A 6,674-nucleotide genomic window follows, 5' to 3' on the forward strand; every position below is an offset into this window, starting at 1 on the left:
CACTCAGCGGCGGGTACTGACTGCCTCAAGAGATGGGGATGAGAAGGAATCTCCCCTACTAGCTCAGTTTCTGGATGTAGACTTACAATATGTTGAGGGATCCACGAAGAGTAATGGCTTTAGAGTGACTCAGGAGACCCACGCGAGTTCAGTGTGGCTGCCAGGAAAAAAAAATACATGTTCTGGATTAAAAAAGGGAGCCAGGAGGAGGAAGGATTGAAGAAAGTGAGAGAAAAGGAAACGTGGAATTCCATCAGGGCTGAAAGTCTGGATTAAAATAATAAAAGTCTGTTATTAAACACTTGCTACAAGACAGGCACAGAGAAAAATAATCAATAAATAAATAAAACAGAACAGTCCCTCCTTTCAAGACTCTCACAAAAGAGTAATAGATGCATTGACAAGGATATGCCTGCATAAATGTAGTTTACGCTATCTTTATAGTATAATAGGTAGGAAGCAGAAGACCCAGTATTCTAGGAATGGTTATAGAAAAATAAAACATAATAATGATACGGTAAAGGAGGAACACCAACATTGTTTTCTAGGTCATCATAATTCAGCATAGTTATTCACATTTGAAAAAAGAGAGTAAATTTAATATATATTATATATGCCTTGTCCCTGAAAAGTTTTTAGGCTGTGATATAAAACTACATATTATATCTGGGACAAAGAAAATATCAAAGTCTTTGGTGGTGATGAATTCATGTTACCAGATAGTGACATCTCTGTCCTTATCAACACCTTGTAAGTCTAAGGCTTTCCTGTGCCAGAGGTTACAATGTCCCTAAAGTCAGAAGTCATGGGATCAATTGGCACAACTGCTTAGGAGCTGACTTGGACAAATATTGTCTTAAGTTTCAGCTAGTCCAGAAAATCCAGGTGTATAGAAATAGATGTGGACAAATAAGACAGGTTCAGAAAAGGAAACAATTTGGGGACATGTGGTCTAATATAATCTTAACAAATTCTCCTTCCTGTTGACCTCTATTCAGTCCCATATTTTGCATACCCATGTTACAACTTCCTCCTCCAGAATCCTACAGGTTCCCAGGTTACTTAGTATTGCCAAGTTCTGAAATCCCAACTAAACTAAAACAAAAAATGTAAAATATTCTGTTACATATTGTTGTTCATTTCAATTCTTCATGACCTCATTTTGGTTATTTTGTTTTTTGTTTGTTTGTTTTATTGTTGGGTTTTGTTTTATTTTGTTTTGCAAAAATTCTGGAGTTTGTCATTCCTTCTCCAACACATTTTACAGATAGGGAAATTGTTCTATACAGGCCTGTGACTAACCCAGGGTCGTATAACTAGTAAGTGTCTTAGGTCAGATTTGAACTCAGCCCAGTACTATCCACTGAGTCACTGCCCATCCTGTTATGTCTTAAGGCTCCAAAGGACAATATAGTCTGTTGCTCTTTGTGCAATGGAGAGTAAAGGGGTGGGGGGGGGGGGACTCAAAGAAAGAGAGACAACATTCACTTCTGAAACAAAATTATTCTTCTTGCAATAGGTGGAAATTGCCAGCATCTATTGATTCTGGGAAACTATTCCCTGGAGCTATCAGGGAGCAGACAACAAAGATAATCTAGAGAGTAAATAAATAGAATCCAGGAAGGACCCTTTTGTTTCCACAAATGAGCTGAGATTTTGAGGTAAACCTCATTCAGGAAAGATGAGCTCAAAAGGCAATCCAATAAGAGACAAAGATTTGAAATAGGTAGAAAGCTGTAGCTGACACTACTAAAAAAATTACCTTGGGGGCAAAAGGCTCCAGGATATGGCTTCAATGCAAGGGTTTCAATAATTTCTTTTTTTCTTTTTTGGTTTTTGCAATGCAGGGGTTAAGTGACTTGCCCAAGGTCACACAGGTAATTTATTAAGTGTCTGAGGTCAAATTTGAATTCAGGTCCTCCTGACTCCAGGGTTGGTGCTCTATCGACTGTGCCACCTAGATGCCCCCAGGTATGATTTCAAAGACACTTAATAGCTTTGTGACCCTGGGTAAGTCATTTAACCTCTACCTGCCTAAATTTAGAGAAGGAAATGGCAAATCATTTCTGGGTCTTTGCTAAGAAAACTCCCAAATGGAGTCATGAAAAATCAGATGTGACTGAAAAATGACTGAACAGATAAGCCATATAGATGTACACATACATGGAGGATTAAATGGCTTATTTTTAGGAAGATAACTTGAAGGATATGGAGTTCTGAATCTTAAATTACAAGTCAGCTTGCTCCTGAGGAATAAGCAGTAAAGCTTAATCTCACCATTGAAATCTGGACAATTGACCTTTAACCCAAAGATTCCTAGAGCTAGTTCATTCAATTCTCTCATCTTATTGATTCTTTCTTTCCAGTTCAGAGGATATACAGATAAGATGAGAGAGTTCAGGAGCAATTAGAATCTAGAAGGAAAAACAAGTGATTTGTAACTCTTATAAAATCTTCCATATGATAGTGTTTTTTAACTTCCCAAGATACCATCTTTAAAATGATATTTATTGCTTGACTTTTAAGATCATTTCAACTGGAAAGAATGGTTTGAAAAGAGTGAATAGGAACTCAAAACTGTAAAAAATGAAGTTTAAGAATTGTTTTTTGAAAAAAACAATTGTTTTTTGACGAATGGTCAAAGGATATGCAAAGGCAATTTACAGATGAGGAGATCAAAGCAATCCATAGCCATATGAAAAATTGCTCTAAATCATTACTTATTAGAGAAATGCAAATTAAAGCTTCTCTCTGAGGTACCACTTCACACCTCTCAGACTGGCCAATATGACCAGAAAAGATAACGATCATTGTTGGAAGGGTTGTGGGAAATCTGGGACACTAATACATTGTTGATGGAGCTGTAAACTCATCCAGCCTTTCTGGAGAGCAATTTGGAACTACTCCCAAAGGGCAACTAAAATGTGCATACCCTTTGATCCAGCAATACCACTGCTGGGTCTATACCCTGAAGAGATGATGAAAAAGAGTAAAAACATCACTTATACAAAAATATTCATAGCAGCCCTGTTTGTGGTGGCAAAGAATTGGAAATCAAGTAAATGTCCTTCAATTGGGGAATGGCTTAGCAAATTTTGGTGTATGTATGTCATGGAACACTATTGTTCTATTAGAAACCAGGAGGGACAGGAATTCAGGGAAGCCTGGAGGGATCTGCATGAACTGATGCTGAGTGAGATGAGCAGAACCAGAAAAATGCTATATACCCTAACAGCAACATGGGAGTGATGATCAACCTTGAAGGACTCGGTCATTTCATCAGTGCAACAATCAGGGACAATTTTGGGCTCTTTGCAATAGAGAATACCATCTGTATACAGAAAAACAACTGTGGAGTTTGAACAAAAACCTAGGACTATTACCTTTAATTTAGGGGGGGAAACACCTGATATTTATTGTTTGATCTTGTTATCTCTTATACTTTATGTTTCTTCCTTAAGGATATGATTTCTCTCTCATCACACTCAATTTGAATCAATGTACAACATGGAAACAATGTAAAGACTGACAAATTGCTTTCTGTGGGTGGGGGTGGGGAGAGGGAAGTAAGAGTGGGAGTAGAGGGAAAATTGTAAAACTCAAAATAAATGAAATATTTAATAAAAAAGGAATAGTTTTTACATGTGATGGGAAAAATGCCATAAAGGAAAAAGAAACTGAAAACCTAAATTAAAGAATTAAGATGGTAAGGCATTTCATAGTAAGGTTAGGGTTGAGGAGTCTAAAATAAAATGAATAATCAGAAGGGTGTTCTTCCTTTAGAGTTTTCCCAGTCTAATAAATGATATCAATAAATAATTTCCAGAGCCTACAATTCTAAGCTCTTAAATGGCTGTTGTATTTCCTGAAAGAAGAGAATGGCAAATGAAGTGTGACTATGGTGCAGAAAAAATGATATAAAACTATTGTATAAATAACAAATTCCTTTAAACAAGAGAGGAAACTCACCATCACATCTCAAATGCATTAGCTAGTCGATTACATATTATATATATATGTAGTATATTAACAAGATCATTGGAGGGGCATTGGGGAGACATAGAAATACAGGGTGACCCAAATGTCTTGGCACAGTTTTAAACTATTAAAAAAAAACCTTTAAATTGCACTAAATTTTTTGGGACATTGAATTTGTATAATTGGATGCATTTTGAGCTATGTACATAAGCTTTCTATAGCTGGCACTTCATTTTTTGTTGTATTTGACTTTTTTTTAAAATGAATATCAAAACATTTTCTGCCTGCCTCTGCTCTTCAAAGATATGGGAAGATTCTCAAGTTAATGGTTCTAATAACCTCTACAAGGATCAGGACTCTGCCTTCATGAATTAAAGATTTTTTTCCACTTAATAGCATTTTACTTTTTCCAATTACATGTAAAGGTGGTTTTCAACATTCATTTTTAAAAGATTTTAAGTCCCAAATTTTTCACCCTCTCTCCCCTCCCCCCTCCCCAAGACAGGAGTCAATCTGACATAGGTTATACTTATAAAATCAGTTTAACATATTTCCTATTAGTCATGTGAAAGAAAAACATAAGTGGAAAAACATGAAAAAGAAAAAACAAAAAGTGAAAATATTATGCTTCAATCTACATTCATTCTCTATTATAGTTCTTTTTCTGGAGGTGGATTGCATTTTCCATCATGAAACTCTTGGAACTGTCTTGGATCCTTGTATTGCTGAGAAGAGCAAAGTCTGTCATAATTGATCACTGCATAATGTTGCTATTACTGTGTGCTATGTTCTTCATTCTGCTTGCCTCACTTGTTATCAGTTTATGTTAAGTCTTTACAGGTTTTTTGAAATCTGCCTACTCATCATTTCTTATAGCTCAATAGTATTCCATTATATTCATATATCATAACTTGTTCAGCCATTCCCCAAAAGATGGGCATCCCCTCAATTTCCAATTCTTGCCACCACAAAAAGTACTACTATAAATTTTTTTACACATATGGGTTTTCTTTCTTTTATGATCTCTTTGGGATACAGACCTAGTATTGGCATTGCTGGATCAAAGGATATGAACAGTTTTATTGCCCTTTGGGCATAGTTCCAAATTGCTTTCCAGAATGATTAGTTCAGTTCACAACTCCATCAACAATCCAATAGTGTTCCAGTTTCATGAATAAAAGATTGGAACAACAGAAACACAGATGTGGTTTTTTTCAAATGCTTAAGAACTCAATCACTATTGTCTCCCCCAAAAAACAGCAACCACACACACACACACACACACACACAAACAGGATATCTCAAAGGTCTTAGTACAGTATTATAATTTAAATAACCAGAGGAAGGAAATAACTAAGATTCTCAGTCACCATTTACACCATTAAAGCTGATAGTTTCAAAAAGACTTTGGAGACATCCACATATATATGTGTGTGTACAGTACACCCCCACATACACACATGTATGTGCATATATTTGAATATGAATACATACATATGAACATAAATATATATTCTCTTCCACCTGAAAGGAACATACAATAATTTTTTTTATTTTAAATAAGGATAACACTTGCTTGGAGAGCACTTTTTTTAGCAAAAAAAAAACATTTTTTAAAATTGTGTATCTAATTGTCTAAGCTCCATAATATAAAATATAAAAGGCTTAGATTCAGATATTTCCATTTGCTAGTTGTGTAACAAAGGCAGCAATTTCATAATCTCAATCTATTAAAACTATTAGTTATAGATGAATTATGATCTGGTACTAGTGGATCAATGCTCAACTTGAAGTCAAGAAGACCTGAGTTCAAATTCTGCCTCAGACATTTATTAACTGTGTAATCTGGGCAACTCTTAATCTCTCTCAGGTTCAATTTTCTTATCTATAAAAGGAGTATAATTTTCTTATCTGTAAAAAAGAGTATAATAATGCCTCAAATTCCCAAGGTTATTGTGGAGATCAAATAAGATAATATAAGTAAAGTACTTGGCAAGTTTTAAAGTGACATTTAAATGCTATTATTGACATTTGTTCATACATACACACACACACACACATTTTTAATATTCCCTACCAATCTACTTTGGTTCCCCAAACCTTCAATATTAGAGATTGATTTCCTTAGCAATACACCTCCTTTTAAAATGTAAATATCCCAAGAAAGGGTGAATATTAAGGACCTTAGTCGATCTTAATAGTCAATGAATTAGCTTATTGAACATTAGCTCATCACTTACCAAGATCCCAAGAAAAGAGAAAGGTCAGGCAAATTTTGCTGGGGAGATGAAGAAGAAAAAGATCTGGAACACAGGGCAGTGCCAGGATAAAATAGAGTAGGAGAGGGTAAAAGGAGTGAATAACAGGAGTAAACAGATAATTGCTTAGGTGGGAGGGAGGGATAATAGCAGAGAAAACAAGGAGACAGATGGGAGATCTGAAAGTATCCCTAAATACAAACAAAACCAAAAAAGATTTTGCCTGGAGCAAAGGTAAGAAGGTTGCTGATAGTGGATCAAGAGAGATAGATGGTAGCCAGTCCTCTATTGAGAGAGGAGTGGTCCAGTCTCAGGTCTATCAAAGACTTAGCCTAAAAAGGCAATGAAAGACTTAGTTTTTAAACTGTCTTAAAAAAAGGGTTTAGTTCAGAGGATTTTTTTTTTTGACATTTTCTTGGTTATTAGAGAGCTTCCCTC

General features: G+C 35.4%; 1 protein-coding gene across 2 annotated transcripts in view; it reads right to left on the bottom strand.

Annotated features, from left to right (window-relative positions):
• VWA3B (von Willebrand factor A domain containing 3B) overlaps positions 1 to 6,298 on the bottom strand; it is a 237,656-nt gene extending 231,358 nt beyond the window's left edge. For both annotated transcript variants that reach the window (XM_074213731.1, XM_074213729.1), the window contains exons 1-2: positions 6,219 to 6,298; positions 87 to 157 (exon numbers count right to left, since the gene is read on the bottom strand). The gene's annotated coding sequence lies outside the window, so the exon portion shown is untranslated. The remainder of the gene's footprint in view (positions 1 to 86; positions 158 to 6,218) is intronic.
• Between the last annotated feature and the right edge of the window lie 376 nt (positions 6,299 to 6,674).

Source organism: Macrotis lagotis, chromosome 1 (assembly GCF_037893015.1).
Source record: "Macrotis lagotis isolate mMagLag1 chromosome 1, bilby.v1.9.chrom.fasta, whole genome shotgun sequence".
Classification (NCBI taxonomy): domain Eukaryota; kingdom Metazoa; phylum Chordata; class Mammalia; order Peramelemorphia; family Peramelidae; genus Macrotis; species Macrotis lagotis.